The sequence below is a fragment of the Mus pahari genome, chromosome 3 (assembly GCF_900095145.1).
Source record: "Mus pahari chromosome 3, PAHARI_EIJ_v1.1, whole genome shotgun sequence".
Lineage (NCBI taxonomy): Eukaryota > Metazoa > Chordata > Mammalia > Rodentia > Muridae > Mus > Mus pahari.
Genome location: NC_034592.1, coordinates 50,013,906 through 50,027,529, shown reverse-complemented (window position 1 = coordinate 50,027,529; position 13,624 = coordinate 50,013,906).

Sequence of the window (13,624 nt, the reverse complement as noted above, 5' to 3'; positions counted from 1 at the left end):
TTTTGGTTTTTCAAGACAGGGTTTCTCTGAGTAGCCCTGGCTGTCCTGGAACTCACTTTTTAGACCAGGCTGGCCTCGAAATCAGAAATCCATCTGCCTCTGCCTCCCAAGTGCTGGGATTAAAGGCGTGAGCCACCACACCTGGCTCAAACATCAACATTTAACACCTTCATATCTTAACTATTAAGGAACATTATCCAGGGTGTTCCGCCTGCAAATTTCTATATCAGGCCCTCCTCCTCTTGCTTTCTCCTCCTCCTCTTCCTCCTCCTCCTTCTTGTTCATAATCATAGTATATAATTATTTGTAGCTTGAACTTCTCTCTATATATAAACTTAAAAAAATGTTATGCGCTAGCACAAAGTTAAATAATCAGTTAATTCTCTGAGGAGGGTTTTAAAAAGTCTACAAAAGGTTTAGCACATATTTTGTTATTCCTTCTTAAAATAAAAATTAAGCATCCAGTAGGGATGGTGTGTGCATTTTAGTATGCCTATTTTTTCATTTCAAGGAAGTCACACATTAAAAACTTGTTTCATTGAAATTTAGGCTGGAACAGGTTACAGAAGAAAGACTTCACATCTGAAATGAATTGTGTTTTGTATTGTACAGCTAAGCACTAAAGTTTGAGATAAGCTGATCCTATAGGTGACAATTTTAGAATGTTTTGTTGCATTAAAAGTAATTTGTAGCATGGCATCATAGTTTTAAAGAGATTTTGATTGAATGGTAATACTTAATGAAATCAGTAACTTTATGTAAAATTAGGCGGTATGACATAATTGAGGTATATGAAGCTTAATTTATCAGTTCTGCAACATAGGCAATAGACCTGCGTTTATGAAGTATTTGGTTTACACTATGAGAAAAAAACAAAAAAAAATTAGATAATTTGGAAAGGAATTTTGAATAAGTGTACAGTACATTGTGAGTTTTCTCAATCCCTAGGGATTTAATGGAGTGGGCAGGGAGGAGACAGCAGGATGACAGGAAGCCAAGCCAAGCCTCTAGCCAATGGGGTCCCAGGCTGCTTCCTCATTTCCAGTGCTGGCTTCCCTTGTCATTGTCTCTTTAGATCCTCTTACTGGCTTCTAACTTTGCTACTCCTCAAATGAATGTCCTTGTTCTCTTCTCCAAGGAAGAGCCCATTCAAGTAGGATTCCATGTTAGTGCCTTCCTGATCAGCTGCAATCCATCAGGGAGAGTTCTACGCTCATAAACCAAAGAACAACTGAACAATAAGTGAAGAAAAGAAGCAAAGCCTATCTCAAGTAGCGATTCTCTGGCAGTGGAGTTTAGGGCCAGTGTAGGAAGGAATACCTGCCACTTAAAACAACTGTACAGCATTTAATGGCACCAAGCAAGCTGGTCTTGTCAGTTTTTTGGAAAAATCAAACACATTCAGTGTGTCTAAGTATTTCCTCTACTTTGGAGCAATTTGTTGAACCAAGTATATTATATAACCTAGTTAAATTTCTCAGAATTAACATCTCTCTTGGTTAGTATTCAGTTACTTTCTACTTCTTGGCAAAGAATTACACTGTAACATGGGTTCCTGAATTCCATTAACACATCATTTTTAAAAGTCTAATGCTATGGTTCACTGTCCGGGTAGCTACATGGTCTATGCTTTGTATTTCTTTCCCCTACCCCAATCAATTCATTTCTAAATTAAATTAAAGTTATTATAATTTTTATTGAATCTAATATGTTTAATAACAGAACCTTGTTCTTGGACATAAATGTTCTTCCGCATTAAAAGTATTTTTCAACAGAACTTTAAATAAAAGAGCTTTAATTTCTCTAAGCAGTGAATTACAAAGAGGACCTTGGGAGCCTTTGCTTCTGGGATTATGGATTTTGAGTTAAAATCATGTTACAGTGATAGAAATAACCCAGTGTGTTTTGAAGAATCAGATCCTTATTTTCTTGGCATATTTTCTGCTTTTGTTTTTTATTTTAATTGAAAATGAGTTCTTCTCTCAGAAAGTAAGTCCTGACTACACTTTTCCCAGCTACCCTCGTATCCCTTTTTCCCATGATCCCAGTCCTTCTGTCTCCCATCAGAAAAGAACAAGCCTCCAATTGACAACCAAACTGGGCAAAACAAAATACAGCAAGATAAGGCAAAATAAAAGCTATCACACTGAAACTGGTAAAAGGCAACTTAACAAGAGAAAAGAGTCCCAAGAGCCAGCAAAAGAGTCAGAGATAAACTGGTTCCCACACTGGGAGTCTCACAGAAATACCAAGGTACCAGGCATAACATATGTAGAGGATCTGGTCTAGGGCCATGCCTATGGTCTTCTTGTTGCTTCAGTCTGCGAGAGCTCAGGTGTGTCCTGTTGAGTTGATTTAGTGGGTCATGTTCTCTTGGTGTCCTAGAGAGCCGCTGACTCCTATACTCTTTCTTCCTCCTCCTTCAGAGGATTCCCAGAGTTCAGGGGAGGAACCTGGTGGAAACCTCCAATTTAGGCACTCTCTCTACATAATGTCTGGGTGATTGCCTCTGCCTTAGCTCCTATCTGCTGCTAGAGGAAGCCTTTTTGATGACAACTGGAAATGGAGTAGGGGAAGATGAGGATGGAGCAGGAAAGATGTGGGGAGTGGGTGGAGAAGAGAGTGTGGGAGTTCACAGCTGGAACTGGGGAGCACTGGGAGATGCTGAAACCTGGTGCAATGGAAACTTTCTGGGAGCTGCTTAGTGTTTTTGTTGTTGTTGTTGTTGCTGCTGCTTTGTTTTGTTTATAACTGCTGAGCTACATTTTCTGAAAGTTTATGTGGGTTGCACAGTATCCCTCCAATAGGTTTTAGCTTTGCGTAAGTTGGACTGGAAGTTTCCTTTGTTTGCATCCAAATTTATATAATTGTCATGATGCATGCGTTCCTAAGAGACCAAGTCATAGATTCTCAAATTAAATTTTTATGAGGTTCATCCACTGTCTTCTTATAATATGGAAGTGTGTGTATATGTGGTTCTTTGCCCAAGTCACAGCATTCATGAACTAAAGACTGGAACACAGTCACAAGCCTTCTGATGGCCAATGCTTTGTACCAAAGCTTTATCTTAACCCCCATGAATTTCTGAGATATGTGTCTACCTTTTTTGACATAGTTCTTGTCCTCTTTATCTTTACAATCTAAAACTGAGAATATAAACTGAAGTATAAAATAAAAATAATGCTTAAAGCTTTAATGAAATAATTTTGGAAAATGAAATATTATTAAGAAATATTTGCTGCAGAGGGAATAAATATTATATTCATATATATAGGAAAGTAAAATTTAGTGTTTTTAAAGCATGGCATACTTGGATTTGATAAATTTATATATCTGCATGAAAAATGACTGTTTACAATGTAAGAACATAGATTGGAATTCTTCCCTTTTCCTTAGGAGGCACTTAGCAGAGAGAAGAAAGAATGAATTCTGGAAAATTGCCTTTCCTTAAAAAAACAACAGTAACAGAGCACGACACAAACATTTAATAAAGGGATGGTTGTAGACTTCCTTCATTCCTGTGAACCAACAAAAACCTCTCAAGGGACAGATCATTAAATCCTCCTCGGTGTGAATGCAAACAGCATCTCAGGAGGCGTTTCTGAAGGTGTGAGGCATTTATTAGAAGGATGTTTAGAAAGCTCGACTGTTTTCTCAAAAATCACTCCTGCAGAAAATAACGGAATAGTTACCAACCATTTCTGAAAGCCGTGTATAATGGAAGAGATTCAGTTCATTAGAAAAATAGTAAATTATAAATGGTAAAGCCTGAGAAGGAGTAAGTTTTGGGGAGAATACATAAATTAAATATGAAAAGCATACTACAGTCATCAAATATCATTTGGTATGTATTACCTTATTATTTTGTATATGTGCTGAGATCTAGCAATTTACCACAGTATGATTTAATACTTCACTTTATATGGAATAAAGAGAAAAGGGAAAGAAAAATATAGAATAAAAATGTCCACAACATGCTGCTTTCTTATTCTAATTTCTTAAAAAATTTTACATTATTAGTTAAGTCTTCTGACATTTATAACATAAACCAAATTTAGAATCCTTCATTAGCCATAATTAATTCCCATTACTTTTTTTTCTTCCAGGAAGGATTACTACTAAAACCATGATTTCTTTCCCAAACCTTACTTTTTCCTTGACCCAGTAATTTACATTTATTTCAATGATTCCAGATAACAAGCATGGTGCAGTTCATGTGCATCGATCCAGATTTAGGAAGTATTTTCACCATCAGTTTCATTTGTTTCTCTTAAGGGTCCTATTTTGCTATGGATAGCATTTTCTTTTCCTAGAGATTTGTCTGACTTTTAAGGAAGTGTATTTAAGAATTAGTTCAATATCACATACATATTAAAAAATACATTTTAAAAATAAATCTTGAGACTCATATTCTGTCACTTCTTTATTCAGCCCATTTACTTTTCAACGTTTGTGAACACATATGAATTGAGTCTGAACATCTACCCTTCTAGACCCTGGTCATGTCAGCTTTTTTCCCCAAGGTGTGTCAGCCTGGAGTATCAGAAATGCTTGGTTTTTTTTTAGACCACTGTACTAGGATCAGTTGAGGTTGCACCTTTAGATCACCATTTACTGACTACAGATAGACCCTGACTTACAAAAGATCGACTTACAATTTTTCAACTTTATGATAGTCAACGAAGAATATGCATTTAGTAGGTGCTATACTTTGTATTTTGATGACTTTTCCAAGTGTGTGATGTGTGGGTATAATGGTATACCATCATGATAACAGGAAGCAAATATGAGAAGAAACCAACAGGTACTGTAGAGTGAGCTCAGGTGCTAGGCGAACATGAAAGCTCAGGTATAATCACATGCTTGGGAGACAATCCTACGATAAGTGAAGGGCATCTAAACCTATTGGTTAGTAATTTTCATGGAAGATTTTATTAGTTTCAAGGTTATTCTGAATATGATGCTGAAGCACCTTGAACTTGAAGCTGAATATAACAGGTAACCAACCCATAGGCTCAATTCAAGGCCCACTACATTTTCTCATCTGAGAACCAGTATTTGTGGCTACCACTTCTGCCTTGCTTAGAAAGAACAAACTCAAGCCGGAGCCCTCATTCCATAGATGGCTCTTGAGCTATTTTGAGGTTGTCCAAGCACAGTAGAGTTCACACCATTTGACAAACTACTCCCCATCTTCAATTTATACCTTATTTTTAAGTGTTCTCATGATGTTTGTTGTCATTTTGGATTTAATTTAACTACTTACATCATGCTAATGGCAGCGACTACTCAGCAAGTTGGCTGTTTCCCCCCTCCCCAGTCTTAATTTCTACTTCAGAGGGCCTACATTACAGAATTTACTATTTTAGTCATCTGCTGTTCTGTCTTTGCCTTTGTTTTAAATGTTCTGCATATGATAATATCTAAATTTCAGGATCAAACTTGATCTTCTCCTCAGCTTAAAATCATTCAGCAGATTTACTAAATGTTATTTTCTTTCAGTAGCTAATGAGTAGCCCATAGTCGAGTATCTACCTCTAAGCTTGCTGCATTCCCAGAAACCTGTGTCTTTGAAATATACTTATCTCCAAACTTTGTCTCTGTAACTCCTACCATGGGTATTTTGTTCCCTATTCTAGGGAGGAGACGAAAGGATTGACCATCCAGAGATTGCCCCACCCGGGGTCCATCCCATAATCAGCCAACAAACGCAGACACTATTGCATCTGTATGCCAGCAAGATTTTGCTGAAAGGACTCTGATATAGCTGTCTCTTATGAGGCCATGCCAGTGCCTGGCAAATACAGAAGTGGATGCACACAGTCATCTATCGGATGGAACACAGGGCCCCCAATAGAGGATCTAGAGAAAGTACCCAAGGAGCTGAAGGGGTCTGCAACCCTATAAGTGGAACAACAATATGAACTAATTAGTACCCCCAGAGCTCAGGTCTCTAGCTGCATATGTAGCAGGAGATGGCCTAGTTGACCATCATTGGGAAGAGAGGCCCCTTAGTCTTTCAAACTTTATATGCCCCAGTACAGGGGAATGCCAGGGCCAAGAAGTGGGAGTGAGTGGGTAGGGGAGCAGGGTGGGGGGAGGGTATAGGGGACTTTTGGGATAGCATTTAAAATGTAAATGAAGAAAATATCTAATAAAAAGTTAAAAAAATATATACTTACATTGACTTTACCATCCTCAGTCTAAGATATTGCTAAACCTTCTCAGTTCAAACTTCCATATATATTCCAAACGAAGTACTTAAAAAGCTATACATATCATCCACACCACTTTCACTGTTGGCCCCAACTTCTATGATACTAGCTCTTGAGGTCTCCGATTTTATTCTTGTCCCATTTAATATGCACATATTTAAACTATAACTTAAACCATGATCCTTCTATATATTAAATTATTAATCTATTTCTTTCATGGGACAATCTTATACTAAAAATTTTGATTGAACAAGTAATATGAATTAAAGGAAAAACAACTAATTACTTCTATTAATTTATTTGTGACAACTTTTCATTCTTTTTTATCAATTATTTTATTTATTTACATTTCAAATAATTTGCCCCTTCCCAGTCTCCTCCCTACAAACCCCTTATCCCATCCTCCTCCCCTTTACCTCTAAGAGGGTTTTCCCCCACCCACCCATCCACCCCCACTTCACTCACTCTTCTAGCATATCCCATTTCTGTGGCAACAAGCCTCCCAGGATTAAGCATCTCCCCTCCCACTGATGCCAAATAAGGCAAGCCTTTACTATGTAGCAGGAGCCATGGATCCACCCAAGTATACTCTTTGGTTGGTGGTTTAGTCCCTGGGAGCTCTGAGGGGCTGGTTAGTTGATATTGTTGTTCTTCCTATGAGGATGCAATCTCCTTCAGCTCTTTCAGTCCTTCCTCTACTGCTTCCTTTGGGTCCTTGAGCACAGTCCAATGGTTGGCTATAAGTATCTGCATCTTAGTCAGGTGCTGGCAAAGCCTGGCAGAGAACATGTCTGCAAGCACTTCTTGACATCAACAATAGTGTCAGGGTTTGGTGTCTGCAGATGGGATGGATCCCAAGGTCAAGCAGTCTCTGGTTGTCTTTCCTTCAGACTCTGCTCCATTATTTGTCACTGCATTTCCTCAGTCAGGATGATATTTTCTAGTTCTACCCATTTGCCTGCAAAATTTGTAAAGTTGTCATTTTTAATAGGTGAGTAGTATTCCACTGTGTAAATGTACCAAATTTTCTGTATCCATTCTTCCTTTGCAGGATATCTGGGTTATTTCCAGCTTCTGGCTATTATAAATAAGGCTACTATGAACATAGTGGAGCAAATGCCCTTGCTATATGTTGGAGCATCTTTTGGGTATATGCCCAGTAGTGGTATAGCTGGGTCTTCAGGGAAAAAATTTTCCAATATTTTGAAGGAACCACCAGATTTATTTCCAAAGTAGTTGTGCTAACCTGCAAACTCACCAGCAATGGAGGAGTGTTCTTCTTTCTCCACATCCTTGACAGCATCTGTTATCACCTGTGTTTTTGATCTTAGCCATTCTGGTATAAGATGGGATCGGCGGGTCATTTTGATTTGCATTTCCTTGATGATTAAGGTCTTGAACACCTCTTTAGGTGCTCCTCAGCTGAGCATTCTCTGTTTAGCCAGTATACTGACACCATCAGAACCCAGCTTTCCCAGCACAACAAGTCATGGCCAACCCAATACATCTGAAAATCAAGATGCTGACATAAAATTTCATCTCATGAAGATAATAGAGACCTTTAAGGAAGATTTAAATATTTTTCTTAAAGAAATATAGGAAAACACAGTTAAACAGGTAGAAGCCCTTACAAAGGACACAAATAAATCCCTCAAAGAAATATAGGAAAACAGAATCAAGCAGTTGAAAGAATTGAACAAAGTGGTCTAAGACCTAAAAATGGAAGTAGAAACAATAAAGAAATCACAAGTAGAGGCAACCCAACCCTGGAAATGGAAAACCTAGGAAAGAGGTCAGGAGTTACAGATGCAAGCATTACCAACAAAATGCAAGAGATAGAAGAAATAATCTCAGGTGTAGAAGAGACCATAGAAGATATAGATACAACAGAAACAAAATACAAAGCATAAAATCTCCTAACCCAAAACATCAAGGAAATCCAGGACTCAATGAAAAGACTAAACCTAAGGATAATAGGAATAGAAGAGAGCAAAGATTCCCAGCTGAAAGGACTAGAAAACATCTTCAACAAAATCATAGGAAAAAGACAAAACAAAACAAAAAAATCTTCCCCAACCTAAAGAAAAAATGGCAATAAAACGACAGGAAGCCTACAGAACACCAAATATATTTGCTAGAAAAGAAAATCCTCTCACTACATAATAATCACAACACTAAATGCTCAGAGAAAAGGAAGAATATTAGAAGCTGTAAGGGAAAAAAAGCAAATAACATAGAGAGGCAGACCGATCAGAATTACACTGGACTTCTCATCAGAGACTGTAAAAGCCAGAAGATCCTGGACACATGTCATGAAGTCCTCAAAAGCTACTATGCCCAGCAAAATTTCAATCATACTAGATAGAGAAACAAAAATACAAAACCAAATTAATGTATGTATGTGTATATATATATATATATATATATATATATATATATATATGCCCTACAGAGATTTCTAGAATCAAAACTCCAACACAAAGAGAGGATCTACACCAAAGAACAAACAAGAAATTAATAATTGTACAACAAACCCAAAAGGAGAGAATCACACACACACACACACACACACACACACACACACACACACACATACAATTCCACCCTCAACATGAAATATTACAGAAGCATATGTCTTTAATATCTGTCAACATCAATGGACTAAAATTCCCCAATAAAAGCAGGCTCAAGCATTTTGCTGCATTCAAGATATACAACTCAATAACAAAGACAGACATTACCTCAGAATAGAGGCTGGAAAAAAGTTTTCAATGCAAGTGGTTCCAAGAAACAAGTAGGAGTTATCATTTTAATATTCAATAAAATAAACCTTCAACTAAAAGTTATCAGGTGAGATGGGGAAGGACACATATTCATCAAAGGAAGCATCCACCAAGATGAAGTCTCAATTCAGAACATCTATGCCTCAAATGCAAGGGCATACACATTCATAAAAGAAACTTTACTAAAGTTCAAAACACACATTGAACCTCACACAATAATAGTGGGAGACTTCAACACCCCATTCTCACACATGGACAGCTCATGGAAACAGAAAATAAACTGAGACATTGTGAAGCTAATAGAAGTTATAAATCAAATGGATTTAATAGATATATACAGAAAATTTCACCCTAAAACAAAAGAATATATCTTCTTTTCAGCACCTCACAGTACATTCTCCAAAACCGAACATATAATCTGTCAAAAAATAAGCCTTAACAGACAGATATAAGAAGTTCAAATATTCCCATGTATCCTATCAGATCACTACAGACTTTAATAAAGGCTTTACTTTAATAACAAAAACAACAGAAAGTCCACATACTCATGGAAACTGAAAAACTCTCTATTCAATGATAACTTGGTCAGTCAAGAAATTAACAAAGAATTTAGCCAGAAAAAAAATAAAAAACAAAAATACAAGTGCCGAATACCCAAGATACAGCCCACAGAACTCAAAAAGCTCAAAAAGCTGAAGCACCCAAGTGAGGTTGCCTCAATCCCACTTGGGAGGGAGAAGAAAGCAACCACAAGGCAGGAGGGAGGGATCTGGGAGGGGAAGGGGGTGTGGAGGGATGTGGAGAGGGAGCATGATCAGGTATTGGGTGGGGGAAAAGGACTGAAATCCCTAAGGACCAGCAGAAATAATGGAAATATGCAAACTTGGGAAGTAGGAGGCTTCAGAATGTACCAGAGACCTGGGAGGTGAGAGACTCTTGGGACTCAAAGAGAGGACCTTAGATGAAATTCCCTACATTGAGGAGAGAGAGCTTGTAAAGCCCACCTCCATCAGAAAGACAGGGCCTCAAGTTAGACATGGGGTTGCCATCCCACAGTCAAAACTCTGACTCATAATTGTTTCTGTCTGAAAGAACTGCAGGGACAGAAATAGAGAGGAGCCTGAGGAAAAGAAGGTCCAGTGACAGGCCTAAAGTGGGATCTAGCTCAAGGGGAGGCCCCAAGACCTGACACTATTACTGAGGCAATGGAGCACTCAGAAAAAGGGACCTAGCATGACTGCCCTCTGGAAGATCCAACAAGCAGCTGAAAGAGTCAGAGGCAGATATTAGCACCCAACCAATGGACAGAAGCTGCTGATCCATGTGGTAGAATCAGGGGAAAGCTGGAAGAAGCTGAGGAGGAAGATGACCCTGAAGAAGGACCAGCAGTCTTAATTAACCTGGACCCCTGAGACCTCTCAGACACTGGAACACCAACCAGGCAGTATATACCAGCTGATATGAGGCCCCTAGCACATATACAGCAGAGGACTGCCAAGTCTGGGTTTAATCAGAGAAGAAGCAAGTTACCTTCAAGAGATTGGAGGCCCTAGGTAGTTTAGAGGTCTGTTGGGGTGGGGGTGGGGGGCGTTGAGGACATCCTCGATGAGACCGGGGGCAGGGAGGAGGTATGGGATGTGGTATGGGGGTGGACTGGGAGAGGAATAAAATCTGGAGTTTAAAATAAATAAAAGAGAGAGAGAGAGAGAGAGAGAGAGAGAGAGAGAGAGAGAGAGAGAGAGAGAAAGAAAGAAAGAAAGAAAGAAAGAAAGAAAGAAAGAAAGAAATTTAAAGTCTTTTTAGAATTTAATGAAAACAAAGTTAGAGCATACCCAAACTTCTTGGACACAATGAAAGCAGTGCTAAGAGCAAAATTTATAGCACTAAGTGCCCTCAAAAACTGGCACCCTACACTAGCAACTTAATAGCAGACTTGAAAACCATAGAACAAAAAGAATCAAATACACCCAAGAGGAGTAGAGGCAGGAAACAGTCAAACTCAGGACTGAAATCAACCAATTAGAAACAAAGAGAATGATACAAAAACCAAAATCAAACCTCTGAACCAAAAAAAGCCTACAGTCAGATGGCTTTAGTGCAAAATTCCACCAGACCTTCAAAGAAGAGCTAATACCAACACTCCTCAAACTATTCCATAAAATAGAAACAGAAGGGACCACACCTAATTCATTCTACGAAGCCACAGTTACTATGATACTTAAAGCACACAAAGACCCAACAATGAAAGAGAACTTCAGACCAATTTCGCTAATGAATATCACTGCAAACTTACTCAACAAAATTCTGGCAAACAATTCAAGAACACAGCAAAAACATCATTCATCATGAGATCCAGGTATGCAGGGACGGTTCAATATTCAAAAATCCACTACCTAGGGTTTGGGGATTTAGCTCAGTGGTAGAGCGCTTAAAGACAAGTAGGAGAATAAATACTGAAAATTTGGGATATAGTGACATATTCAAAACATATACTTACAGGCCTCTATGTTTCTTTACAAAAACTCCCTCTACTTACTTCTGAGAAGAATGCCAACCAAAAGATAAAAATAAACCAGAGTATCCCTAAAATAAAATTATGCAATGAATCACAAAACCAGATGCAACAAGTTTGAATTTATTTATAAGAAAGTGAAGTAAAGACCAGGACAAGATGAAGATGATGGCATATAAAGCCATTGCAGATGGGATCTATGATACAGTTCAAGGGGCATCTTAATTGAAAAATTGGCAAGGGATTTTGTTTTATAATCCTGTTTCACAAAATTATACAATCTTAATTTAATTTATCCACAAAGAAAATCTTGACCGATCATTTCTTGATTAAAGAACTTGGACCTGGAGAGATAGCTCAGCATGTAAGAGCTCTGACTGTTTTGGAGAATCTGGGTTGGAGTCTCAGCGTGCACATGAAGGACTATAACTTTTTTTGAACAGCATCCACTGCCCTCTTCTGGACAGCACAGATACTACAAGTGCATGGTGCACATACAAGCAGGCAAACATCTATACACATAAATAACAATAAAGCTATCCCCTGAGATATTTTACAAATACAGAGGCGGATGCTCATAGCCAACCATTGGGCTGAGCGCAGGGTTCCCAATGGAGGAGTTAGAGAAAGGCCTGAAGGAGCTGAAGGGATTTGCAACCCCATAGGAAGAACAACAATATCAACCAACCAGGCCCCCCAGAGCTCCCAGGGACTAAGCCAACAACCAAGGAGTACACATGGTTCCAGCTGCATATGTAGCAGAGGATGGCCTTGTAATGCATCAATGGAAGGAGAGGTCCTTGGTCCCATGAAGGCTCGATGGATGCCTAAGTGTAGGGGAATCGAAGGTCAGGGAGGCAGGAATGGGTGGGAGAGTGTTTGAACACCCTCATAGAAGCTGGGGGCCGGGGATGGGATAGGGGTTTCCGGGAAAGGGGAGAAGCCAGGAAAGGGGATAACATTTGAAATGTAAATAAAGAAAATATCCAATAAAATAAAATGGAAAAAAATTATAGTTTAACCAATAGGCATTTGTCTCACAAGTAAATAAAATGAAGCATACATGAAGAAAGTGAAAAGCCATACATAAAATTGTCACAAAATAATTGCTTTATGGCTCAATCCAGAAATTTGATTTTACAAAACATTTTCTTTTCCAGTCTCTGGAATTCAACTCTAGATCTCATGAGCATGACAGGCAAGCTCTCCATCAATAACCTATGCCCTCAGGCTTCTGAAAAAACAACAACAACAACAACAACAACAACAACTTAAGAAATATTTTCTTCAAGCCAAAAATATTTTGTGTGCTTATAATGGTTGCTAAACTTATTGAGCAATGTTTGGGAAGTAGTTCTTTACTTTTGGTAGTTATAAAGAAAGGACTGTCAAAACAGTGAGTTGCGTGAGACTCTGATCTAATAATTTTAAAGCAAGTATATGCATAGTAACTGCAAAAGCTATGGAAATAGAACAGAATCCAATTTTTATTCTAACTCCTAAATAAGTGGTCCAAAAGTGAATATAAATTGTGCTGCAAAAGATAAATACACCCTTTAAGCCAAATTATTAGATAGGATTATACAGGCATAAGAGGCGCATCGTGAGAGAAGAGGAAGAAAAGAGAACTCATAGATGGTGAATGGAAGACAGGCTCTTTTTTAAGTATCGGCTCAAGTGACTGTAGTTTAGGACTAATCCATAGGGCTGGAGACTCGATTCAGAGCTAATATTGAAGTCTTGAATTCCCAGTTCCCCAGGGCACCAGGCTAGAGAGGCAGTCTCTATGCTGTAATCTTGAGAGAGAAAAAAAAAATAGTCATCATTCCTGAGAGACATCAGGTTTTATTCTAAATGCTGAAAGCTGATTGGATGAGGTCTATCCACATTATGGAGGGAAAAGAACTTCATTAAGTATCTATTAAACACAATTAGCACCTTTCAAACAACTTTACAGTAAAATCTATACCAAGACTTGAGCAAGCAATGAGGCACCATAAATGGTTTGCCTACACCTAAAATTCACTTTTCCAGCATGTGACATTATATACAAGAAGCAAACTTCTGTTAGATATCAAAGCGCGCACACATACACACACACACACACACACACA